Genomic DNA, 12,271 nt, shown 5'->3' on the forward strand with positions numbered 1-12,271 from the left:
AAAGTCTTTTATAGTAAAGTTTTGAATATTTCATGTAATTTATTGGCTACTATACTGAAAATGAACAACAGAATGATTGTAAATGTGTGGGTTGTTTACCCTCATGATTGTGTGGTGGCCTGCAAGCTGCAGCTCACTGCTGCTACTCAGCATCACAAGAGGGCATTGTACCACATGTTGTTAGCCCAGGAAAAGATCAAGATTCAAATTTTGAAGTATGGTTTCTATGGAGTGCGTATCATTTTCAAACCATTGTAAAGTGAAAAAATCGTGGGTTGGATTGTCATAACTCAGGGACTAGCTGTATATCTTTAGTTTATCACAGTCTGTCTTTAAGTGATACCACTTATGTACAGTGTAAGAACCTTATGATAGATATTTCCATTTATCCTTGCCCGGACCTTATGCTATTGTTTCCATACATTTTACACTTGTAATAAACCCTGTAATACTTTATTATTTTTATTTAAATAGCCAATTATTTTTCATATACTAAAGATGGAGGTATTTATCTTCATAATGATTATTACTTTCATCAGTTTGTTTTATATCCAGACTTCCATCAGGTATCATTTTCCTTCTTTCCAAAGGATTTCTGTTAACATTTCTTGTAGTGTGGGTTTGCTGGTGATTAATACTTCGGCTTTTGCATGTCTAAAAATGTTATTTCCCCGATTTTTTGTGTGGTAAAGCACATGACAAATTTATCCTTTTAATAATTTATACATGTAAATTACAGTATTAACCACATGGGCATTATTGTATAACAGATCGCTAATGTCACTTTTGTTTTTGAAAATATTTTTGTTGGATATAGAATTCTAGCTTGACAGTTTTTTCTTCCAGTATTTGAACAACGGTGCTCCAGTCTTCTCAGTTGCATTGTTTCCTTTTTTTTTTTTTTTAAGATTTTATTTACTTATTTGAGAGAGAGTGCACACGAGTGGGGTTGGGGGGGTGGGGTAGAGGGAGAAGCAGACTCGAGCTCGACATGGTGCTCCATCCCACGTCCCCAAGATCATGACATGACCGAAGGCAGATGCTTAACAGGTTGAGCCATTCAGGCACTCCCACTTGAATTGTTTCTGATGAGATATTCAGTGTTATCCTTTGTTCCTCTGTGTGTAGCATGTCTTTTTTTTCCAGCCTAGTTGGTGCGAACAGGTGCTCTTCTTGGCCCTGACAGGCACTTTTCCTTCTAATCCTGTGGGATAGTTCTTTCTCCAGTGCTACATAGTTTATTCACAGACCTGTGCTGAGTATTGCAGAGAACTCTCTGCAGATCTCCTGGGCTCTCTCTGTAATGCCTTCCTTTTTGGTACTCTGTCTCTGAACTTCAGATGCCTTCATCTTCTTAGACTCTTGTTCCTGTCTCTTCAACTCATGAAGTCTTTTAAGCTCTGTCTTAGTTCACTTTCATCCTCCACAGCATAGGGACTTTTCCAGGATAGTAAGCTGAGGCAATTGTAGGACTGTTTGGTTTTTGTTTTGGTTTGTTTTAAAGATTTTATTTATTTATTTGAGAGAGAGAGACACGAGAGAGGGAAGGGGGAGTGGGAGAGGGAGAAGCAGGCTTCCCATGGAGTGGAGAGCCCGATGTGGGGCTCGATTCCTGGACCCTGGGATCATGACCTGAGCCGAAGGCAGACACTTAACGACTGAGCCACCTAGGCGCCCCCACCCCTCTTTTGTTTTACTTCTTTTAAGTATCATTGTCCTTCATTGCTTATTGTCCAGTGTCTGGAAAGCCATTGTTTCAACTCTCATCAGATTTTTTTTTTTTTTTTTTTTTTTTTGCTTCTGGTAGAAGGGTGAATTCATTTCCTGTTACTTCACCCTTTTTGCAATTTATTTTAAAGTTTTATTTATTTGAGAGAGAGAGTGCGCATGTGCACAAGCAGGGGGGAGCAGCAGAGGGAGAGGGCGAGGGAGAAGCAGGCTCCTTGCTGAGCAGGGATCTTGATGCAGGGCTCAATCCCAGGACCCTGGGATCATGACCTGAGCCAAAGGCCAGACACTTACCCGGCTGAGCCACCCAGGTGCCTCTGCAATTTTTTTCGGTAATAAAATTCATGTAATATAATTCAGCATATTAAAGCGTGCAGTTCAGTGGCTTTTACTGTATTTAGTGTTGTACATCATAACTATCTTGTTCCACAACACTTCCATCACCCTTAAAAATCCCATGCCCATTAGTCATTTTCCATCCTATGACCCCTAGCACTCCCCAACAACCACTAATACACTTTCTTTCTCTCTGGGTTTGCCTATATCTGGACATTTCCTGTAAATGGAGTCATACAATATGTGGTCTTTTGTATCTGATGACTTTCACATTGTTTTAATGTTTTAAAGGTTCATGCATGTTGTAGTACTTCATTCTTTTTTATGGCTGAATAATGTTCCACTGTATGTATGTCATCTTTGTTGGAGTGGAAGTCAGCTGCTGAATCCTTTTAACTATTTTACTATTTTTTCTCCCATGTAGTCCATATTTGGCCTCTCCAGGCGATTCTGATAGGCTGCCGGGACTGAGAATGAGATTTAGAAAGTTAGTACTAGAAGAGAAGCAGCATTAGAATAGGATAAAGACTGGGGCGCCTGGGTGGCTCAGTTGGTTAGGCGACTGCCTTCGGCTCAGGTCATGATCCTGGAGTCCCAGGATCGAGTCCCACATCGGGCTCCCTGCTCAGCAGAGAGTCTGCTGCTCCCTCTGACCCTCTTCCCTCTGGTGCTCTCTATCTCTCATTCTCTCTCTCTCAAATAAATAAATAAAATCTTTAAAAAAAAAAAGAATAGGATAAGGACTTATCTAGAGTCTTTTTTTATTTTGTCTTCCTCCATCTCTTCTTTCTGTAGGTTATGGAAGGAATACCAGATCAGTAGTTTTAAAGATTGAGACTGGTTGCTTTTTGTAATATGTACTATTTCAGTAAATTGTAGAAAATGTAGAGGAGAAAATAGAGACCACCTATAATTTCACTAGTTAATACTTTGGCACATTTTTTACCAGCTTTTTTTTTTTTAATTCTACGTTTATTCATCATATCATCTTTAACATTCTGTTTACCTTACTATATTTGGGATTTACTTCAGTATGTGATTTTGTTTCCTGCTTTTTCTACTTAATGCATAAATAGTTTCAGATGTCATTATTTTTCAAGAAGTCTTACATGGCAGTGTATTTAAAGCTTAGAAACGTCTTATCAAACTGTTTTCCAGATTCTACCAATTTACACTTTAACACATTCACTAGCACTCATTCTTGAAAGGGTCTGTTTTACTCATCACGATTTCACCAGCATTGTAAATATTGTCTTGCCAGCATGTTTTGCTTACATTAACTTTTTGTTTCATCATGTTATTTTTCCTTCTTCTTTGTTCTTCTTCTTCTTTCTTCCTCTTCTTTCTTCTTCTTTCTTCTTCTTCTTCTTTCTTCTTCTTCCTTCTTCTTCTTCTTTCTTCTTCTTCTTCTTCTTCTTCTTCTTCTTCTTTCTTCTTTTTCTTCTTTCTTTCTTCTTTCTTCTTTCTTCTTTCTTTCTTCTTCTTTCTTCTTTCTTCTTCAAGTAGGCTCCATGCCCAATGTGGGGCTTGAACTCATGACCCTGAGATCAAGAGTGGCATGTTCTACCAACTGAGCCAGCCAGGCACCCCTTTTCTTCATTTTAAAACAACTTTATGGAAGTGTAATTTACATACAGTATAAAGCATTTATTTTATGTGTGGTTCTGTGTTTTAATAAACAAATGTACCTGTGTGACCACCATTCCAAACTAAGGAGAACATTTTCATTCCCCACAAAAGTCCCCTTTAACCCTTTTGCAGTCATATCCTCTACCCCCATTTCAGTCAACTAATGATCTGATTCTGATCACTATATATTAGTTTTCTCTGTTCTCACATGTCATATAAAGGGAATCATAACAGTATGTAGTCACTTGCATCTGGTTATTTCTCAGTATACTTTTTTTTGCGGACTTTAAAAATATTTATTATTGAAGTATAGTTGACACACAGTGTTATATTAGTTTCAGGTGTACAACATAGTCATTCCACAATGCCATACATTACTCAGTATGCAACATGGTAAGTGTAGTCACCAAACAGTGTTATTACAATATTATCATATTCCCCACGCTGTACTTTTCATCTCTGTGACTTATATTATAACTGGAAGTTTGTACCTCGAATCCCCTTCACTTAATTTGCCCATCCCCCAGCTCCCTCCCCTAAAGTGGACTCATTTTTAAAATTTTTTTGTTTTATTTAAATTCAGCTAATTAACACATAGTGTATTTTTAGTTTCAGAGGTAGAGTGCAGTGATTCATCCGTTGCACACAACACCCAGAGCTCATCACATCTCGTGCCCTCCTTAATGCCCATCACCAAGTTACCCCCATCCCCTACCCCTCTCCCCTCCATCAGCCCTGTTTGCTTCCTACAGTTAAGAGTCTCTTAAGGTTTATCTCCCTCTCTGATTTCCTCCCATTCTGTTTTTCCTTCCCTTCCCCCATGATCCTCCATTTTGTTTCCTAAATTCCACATGTGAGTGAAATCATATGATAATGGGCTTTCTGTGATTGACTTATTTTGATTAGCATAATATCTTCTAGTTCCATCCATGTAGTTGCAGATGGTAAGTTTTCATCTTTTTGATGGTTGAGTAATATTCCTGTGTGTGTGTGTGTGTGTGTGTGTGTGTGTGTGTGTGTGTGTGTGTGTGTGACACACATCACACCATCTTTATCTGTTCATCTGTTGATGGACAGCTGGACTTTCCAGTTTGGCTATTGTGGACATTGCTGCTATAAACATTGGGGTGCAAGTACCCCTTTGGATCACTATTTTTGTATCTTTTGGGTAAATCCCGAGTAGTGCAATTGCTGGTTTGTGGGGAAGCTCTATTTTTAACTTTTTGAGGAACCTCCATACTGTTTTCTAGAGTGGCTACAACAGCTTGCATTCCCACAAGCAGTGTAAGAGGGTTCCCTTTTCTCCTCAGTATACTTTTGAGGTACATCATTGTTCTGCATATCATCAGTTTGACCCCTCTTCATTTTTTTTTTTAACTGAGTAGTATTCCTTGAATGAATCTATCCACTTTGTTTACCTGTTGAGGTACATTTGTATTGTTTCCAATTTTTGGCTATTGTAAGTAAAATAACAGTTAACATCCATGTGCAAGTTGTTTGTGGACATGCATTTCACTTCTTGGGTACATATTTAGTAGGATTGCTGGGTCATGTGTTACGCATGTATTTTTTTAAAACTATTTGAGAGAGAGTTGTGCTTGCGAGAGAGCACGGGTGGGGATGGGGCAGAGGGAGAGGGAGAATCTCAAGCATACTCCTTGCTGAGCAGGGAACCCAACCTGGGGCTCCATCTCAAGATCCTGAGATTATGACCTGAGCCAAAATCAAGAGTTGGGTGCCTAACCAACTGACTGAGCCCACCCAGGTGCCCCATAATAAGCATGTATTTACTTTATAAGAAACTGCCCAGTAGTTTTCCAAAGAGGTGATATCATTTGGCACTCCCACCAACAGTTAGTGTTGTCAGTTTCTTAATTTGGTCATTTTGTGAGTATGTAGTCAAAACTTTCTGTGGGTTTATTTTCCATTTTCCTGATATAAAGTCGTTGAGCATCTTTTAAAGTGCTTATTGGTCATTGTTGTATTTTCTTTTGTGAAGTGTCTGTTTAAATCTTTGACTCATTTTATTAAAAAAGATTGGGTTGGTTTATTATTATTGAGATATAAGGGTTCTTTATATATTCTGCATAGAAGGGCTGTCACATATGTATTGTGAATATTTTTCTCAGTCTGCATGTCTTTTCATTTTCTAAAGTATGTGTTTTGAATAGCATAATTTTTGAATTTTCAGGAAGCCCAATTTATCAGTTCTTTCATTTATAATCTGTGCATTTTGTGTCCTAAGAAATCTTTGCCAAACCCAGGGTCACTAAAATTTTTCTCCTGTATTTTCCTATGGATATTTTTATAAGATTAGGCTTTATTTTGGGGTCTGTGATCTATTTTGAGTTAGTTTTTATATAAAGAGTAAGGTAAGAGCATAGGTTTATTTTTTCCCAAACTCCTGTTCAGACCATTTGTAGAAAAGTCTATCCTCATTAATTCCCTCATTAATTGGCACCTTTGTCTAAAATTCATTATTTTTATGTTTTCTGTTGCTTTACATGTTCTTTTGCTAGTGCCACTGTTGATTAGCTTTATGTTTATGATTTAGTTTGTAATCAGATTTTGTATGTCCTTCAAATTTACTCTTTTTCAAGTTATTTCAGCTATTTTTCTTTGACCTTTCTAAATGAATTTTAGAATCAACTTGTCCATTTCTGTTTTTTAAAAAAAACCCTTATTGGGGTTTTGATTGGAATTTATTAGAAATTTAGATAACTTGGAGGAAAACTTACCCAAGTGTTTTTTTGAAACAGTATTGAGCCTTCCGATCCCTGAACATGTTATATTTCCATTTATGTTGCTATGCAAGTTTCACACATAATTTGTTAAGCCTGTCTCTTAAGTATTTAGTAGTTGTGATGCTGTTGTAAATGATACTGCTTTTTATTTTCATTTTTTAGTTGCTGATATATGGAAATACACTTGTTTTGTTTTTCTTTTTAAAGATTTTATTTAATATTGACTTATGACTTTGTTAAATTCACTTTCATTCTAGGAGCTCTGTTGAGATTCCCTAGCATTTTTTCCCCACATGAGCATATCATGTACAAATAATTTTAGTCTTCTTTCCCAGTCTTCATGCCTGTATTTGTTTTTCTTCCCTCATTGTACTGACTAGAATCTTAGGTGAAATGTGGGCTAGAAGTGGTTAATAGACTTCCTTGGCTTGAATTTCATCTCAGGAGGAAAGCATTCAGTCTTTGACCGTAAGTATGGTGGTTAGGTATAGGTTTTCCATGGGTGCCTGCTCTTTATCAGCTTGGGGACATTTCTTTCTTTCAGGGAATTTTATGTTATAATGGGTGTTGAAAAAGGGTTTTAATTGTCAAAATTCCTAAATATTTTTTATCCTGTTCTTAAAATTCCACTATTTTGAGTATTGCACCTCTGTGATATGTTTTAATAAGAACAAGAAACTTTTATCTTAGAATGTGCCATGAACTATTGTATCATCACAATTCTTTGAAGTATATGTTATCTAATTTTTACACATGAGCTTCAAATCATTATTTTCCAAAGGAACTTAAAATTTCTTTGTTTTCTGTTTTCTTCATTGTGGATATATGAATATTCATTTCTAATAATTAAGGTTTATTTGTTGTTTCTCCCTGTGTACTATTTTGGTTTCTCCCCACATCCTTGTTGATTTTAATTATTTTTAGAGAATGTTAAACCATTAACATGGTTTTAAAACTCAGAACCATACAAAAGAGATAATGCTCAGAGAATTGTCTCTTTCTTTATTCTACTCCAATCATAATACCGTATTTTTTGTAATTCTTAACTGATAAATGATCACGTTTATCGAAGTTGCTTGTGTGTTTGAGAAGAAGGAACATTGGCTGTAAAGTTTTATATGTAGCTGTAACATCTGCCTTACTAAATTAGGTCCGTGCTTAGGTTCATAATTGTTCTTTGTCCACTTGCCTTATGCTGAGAGTGGTGTGTTAAAGTTAGTTAGTACTATTAGTGTGTCTTTATCAGTCTTTACATGTACTGTAGCCTTTGCTTTATAAAAAGGTTGCTGTGTTATTTGATGCATAGATATTCTTAAATATGTATAGGATATCCAAAACTTACAGAGACAGACATTCATGAATGATATGCAGAAACACTTTAAAAGCCTTTATTGTGAATTATGGTTTTTGGGTCATGCTTAATGCTCTTTGACTTGAACTTTACTTGTCTGATAATTGGGATCTGCTTGTCTTTCTTATTGTCTTCTATTTTCCATTACCTGATAAACTTCCATCCATTCCTTTAATTTTCTTTTTCTGAACCACTTTTGTGTGTGTGTGTGTGTGTGTGTGTGTGTGTGTGTGTTTCTTGTACACAGCATATAGTTGAGTCTTGGGTTATGAGACAAGTTGAAAATTTTTTTGTTCTTATAGATAAGTCCATTGATGTTTATTGATATGACTGAATGTATTTGATCTCATTTCTTTTATAATATTTAATATTTGTATTAAATTGTATGTTTCTTTTTTTGCTCTTTTTAAAAACGATTTATTTATTTTAGAGAGAGCACATAAGTGGGGGGGAGGAGCAGAGGGAAAGGAAGAGAGAATCCTCAAGCAGACTCCTTGCTGTGAGTGCAGAGCCCAAACGGGGTTTGATCCCAGGATCCCAAGATCATGACCTGAGCTGAAATCAAGAGTCGGCCACTTAAACAACTGAGCCACCCAGGCGCCCCTCTCTTTTTGCTCTTATTTAAAAAGATTGTATTTTGTATTTAAGAAGGTTTGTATTTTTTTCTTCTCCCATTTTTAGTTGCATTATTTCCACTTTGCGTGCAGATGTTTGTACATTAGTCTTTCATCCTTTTCCCATCTTTGGGAGATTTGTGTGTGTAAGTAAAATTTTACTACTAAACTAAAAGTTTACCAGTTATCTCTTGGTTGGATGAAGAGAGAGAGAGAGAGTGTTGTGTGTGTGTGTGTGTATACACGTAAAATTTTACTAGAGTTTATGAGTTATATCTTGGTTGGATGAAGCCAAGGTGAAGATAGACTGTAATATCCAGTATGTAGCCAGTATTCACTTGTGGCTTTTGAGCACTTGAAATATGGCTAGTCTGAATTTAGATGTTCCATACAGGTAAAATACAACTAGATTTTGTAGACTTGTTACGGGAGAAAAAAATGTAAAGTATCTCCATACATTTTTGTATTGATTGTGTGTTGAAATGATAACATTGTAGATGTGTATATTGACTTAAATAAAACGTATTAAAACTAATTTCACCTGTTCTTTTTTAAGTGTGGCTACTAGAAAACTTAAATATATGGCTCACATGTGTGGCTTGCATTATATTTCTGTTGAACAGTGCTAGTCTAGTAGATTTGTTCAAAGTCCCCTATAGAATTCCCTGAGTTCCTTCTGTAGCCTTGATACTTGAAGAACAGCTTAGCTGAATATAAAATCCTTGGTTCATAGTTTTCATTCATTGAGGTTTCTCAAAATGTTGCTTCATTGATATGTTGCATATGTTGTTTTTGAAATCTGATTTTAGTGGTTTTTTTTGCTTTTTGACTTACTGTAATAATGTATTAATTTATAATAATTAGTACTATTATTTCACTTTTATTGTTTATTTGGAGTCTTTGACAGTTTTTTCATTATTTTTGAAATAGTTTTATTCAAAAATGTGTCAGAATTGGTGGTTGTTTTGGATTACTTTTGCCAGGTACTTAATAAGCTTTTTGTTTATTGTTGTGAGGAACTCATAACCTAAAGTTTGCCATCTGAACTATTTTTAAGTCTATAATAGTGTTAACTATATGTACAGTATTATGCAACAGATATGTAGCACTTTTTCATCTTGGAAAATCGCAGTTATACCCACTGAACAACAGCTTCTTTTTTCCTCCTCTCCTAGTCCCTAGCAACCACCGTTCTACTTGCTATTTTTAAGAATTTGACTACTTTAGGGGCGCCTGGTTGGCTCAGTCAGTAGAGCATGAGACTCTTGATCTCGCAGTTGTGAGTTCAAGCCCCACATTGGGTGTAGAGATTACGTAAAAGTAAAATCTTTAAAAAAGGAAAGAATTTGACTTTAGGTAACACGTAAGTGAAATCATACAGGATTTGTCTTTTTGTGACCAGGACTGGTTTATTTCACTTAGCATAATATTCTCAAGGTTCATCCATGTTATAGCATGTGTCAGAATTGCCTTCCTTTTAAGGCTAATACTCCATTATATGTATATACCACATTTTGTTTATCCCTTCATCTGTCAGTAAACATTTGGATTCCTTCCACCTCTGGCTATTGTGAATAACATTGCAGTGAACATGGATATGCAAATATCTCTTCTAAATCCTGTTGTCAGTTCTTTTGGATATACACATAAAAGTGGGATTGCCAGATCCTATGGTAGTTCTGTTACTAAGTGTTACAGTCCATGAACATTTTTGGAGAACTTTTAAGAGTTACTCTCAGCAATTTTCAAGTATATAGTATAAGTATTTTTAACTGTAGCCACCATTCTGTACATTACATCCCCAGAACTTATTAAAATTGTAACTGGAAGTTTGTACCTTTTGACTACCTTCACCCACTCCCCCCTCCCCTTGCCCCCGGAGTATTTGTCTGATCCTGGTATCAGGATAATACTGGTCTTGTTAAATGAATTTGGAAGTTTTTCCTTCTCAATTATTTGGCAAGAGCTTGACATATACAGAACACCCCACCCAATAACAGCAGAATACGTATTTTTCTCACCACACACACAACATTCTCCAGGATAGATCACATTAGGCCACAAAACAACTTTTATCAAATTTAAGAAGGATGAAATCATACCAAGTATATTTCCCAACCACAATGAAATAAAACTAGAAATCAACAGCAAAGGAAAACTGGAAAAGTCACAAATATGTGGAAACTGAACAACACACTTCTGAACAATCAGTGGATCAAGAAAGAAATCACAAGGGAATTTAGAAAATACTGAGACAAATGAAAACACAGTATAACAGTCTTTTTTAAACTGATAACTCGGGGCGCCTGGGTGGCTCAGTTGGTTAAGTGACTGCCTTCGGCTCAGGTCATGATCCCGGAGTCCTGGGATTGAGTCCCACATCGGGCTCCCGGCTCAGTGGGGAGCCTGCTTCTCCCTCTGACCCTATCCCCTCTCATGCTGTTTCTCTCTCTCTCTCTCAAATAAATAAATAAAATGTTTTTTAAAAAACCTGATAACTCAGTTGCATAGAAAAGTTCAAATTGTTTACATCTCTTGTTTTATGCTATTAATGTCACAAATTAAATCTTTTTACATTTTGTGTCATTAACATAGTTTTGTATTTAATACTTTTTAAAAAAGATTTTATTTATTTGAGAGAGAGTGAGAGAGAGCACGAGAGGGGGGAGGGTCAGAGGGAGAAGCAATTCCCCACTGAGCAGAGAGCCTGATGAGGTCTCTATCCTGGGACTCCAGGATCATGACCTGAGCAGAAGACAGCTGCTTAACCAACTGAGCCACCCAGGCACCCTTAATACTTCCTCTTATGCTTTTATCTTCTAAGTTCTATACCAGAATCATAAGTGACTTATGCACCACCATTACAGTATCTCAAGATTCTGCATTTGTCTATAGGTATACCCTTACCAGAGTTTTATGTTTTTGTGTTATTGTCTAGTGTCTTTCTGTTTCCACTTGAAGGGACTCCTTTTAGCAATTCTTATAAGACAGGTCTAGTAGAGATGAAGTCCCTCATTTTTTGTTTATATGGGTAGGTCTCTATCATTTGTCCTTTGTCATTTTTGAAGGACGGTTTTTCCAGATAGAGTATCTTGGTTGGCAATTTTTTTCTTCCAATGCTTTGAATTTATCAGCCCACTCCTTTCTGGCTTGTAATATTTCTGATGAGGAATTGTTGATAATTTTATGGGTGTTCCCTTATACATGATGGTTTGCTTTTCCCTTGCTCAAGCTTTCAAGATTCTGTCTTTGTCTTTGTTGATGTTATTTGAGCTTTTTGAATTTGGATGTCTGTTTCTTTCCTCTGATTGGATTTTTAGCCATTGATTTTTTCAAACAAGTTCTCTGCTCCTTTCTCTTTTCTCTTTTTGGGGCTTCCATAATGTTTATGTTGGTCTGTCAGTAGTGTCATATAAATTTCTTAGGCTTTCTTTATTTCTTTCCCCCTTTTTTGTTCTTCTGACTAAATAATTTCAAATGATTTCTCTTTGAGTTCACTAATTCTTTCCTCTGCTTGATGAAATATGCTCTTGAATCCCTCTGGTGGATCTTTCAATTTGGTTACTGTAATCTTCAGCTCAGAATTTGTTTGGTTCTTTTTGATATTTCCTATCTCTTCATTGCTATTCTCATTTTGTTCATGCATCAGGTTCCATGATTTCATTTAGCTGCCTATTTGTGTTTTTTTTGTAGCACATTGATGTGCTTTAAGATAATTATTTTAAACTTTGTTGTCAAATAATTTACACATCTCCATTTCGTTAGGGTCGTTGGAAGATTTGTTTCTTTGATTGAATATATTTCCCTGTTTCTTCATGCACCTTGTTATTTTTTGCTGTAATTTGTGCATTTTATTATTTTATTTTTTT

At 36.1% G+C, this 12,271-nt stretch overlaps 1 protein-coding gene across 2 annotated transcripts in view; it reads left to right on the top strand.

The window, feature by feature from the left end:
• EPC2 (enhancer of polycomb homolog 2) overlaps positions 1-12,271 on the top strand; it is a 121,671-nt gene that overhangs the window by 29,124 nt on the left and 80,276 nt on the right. The window lies entirely within an intron of this gene.

This window comes from Zalophus californianus, chromosome 3, assembly GCF_009762305.2.
Source record: "Zalophus californianus isolate mZalCal1 chromosome 3, mZalCal1.pri.v2, whole genome shotgun sequence".
NCBI classification, from domain to species: domain Eukaryota; kingdom Metazoa; phylum Chordata; class Mammalia; order Carnivora; family Otariidae; genus Zalophus; species Zalophus californianus.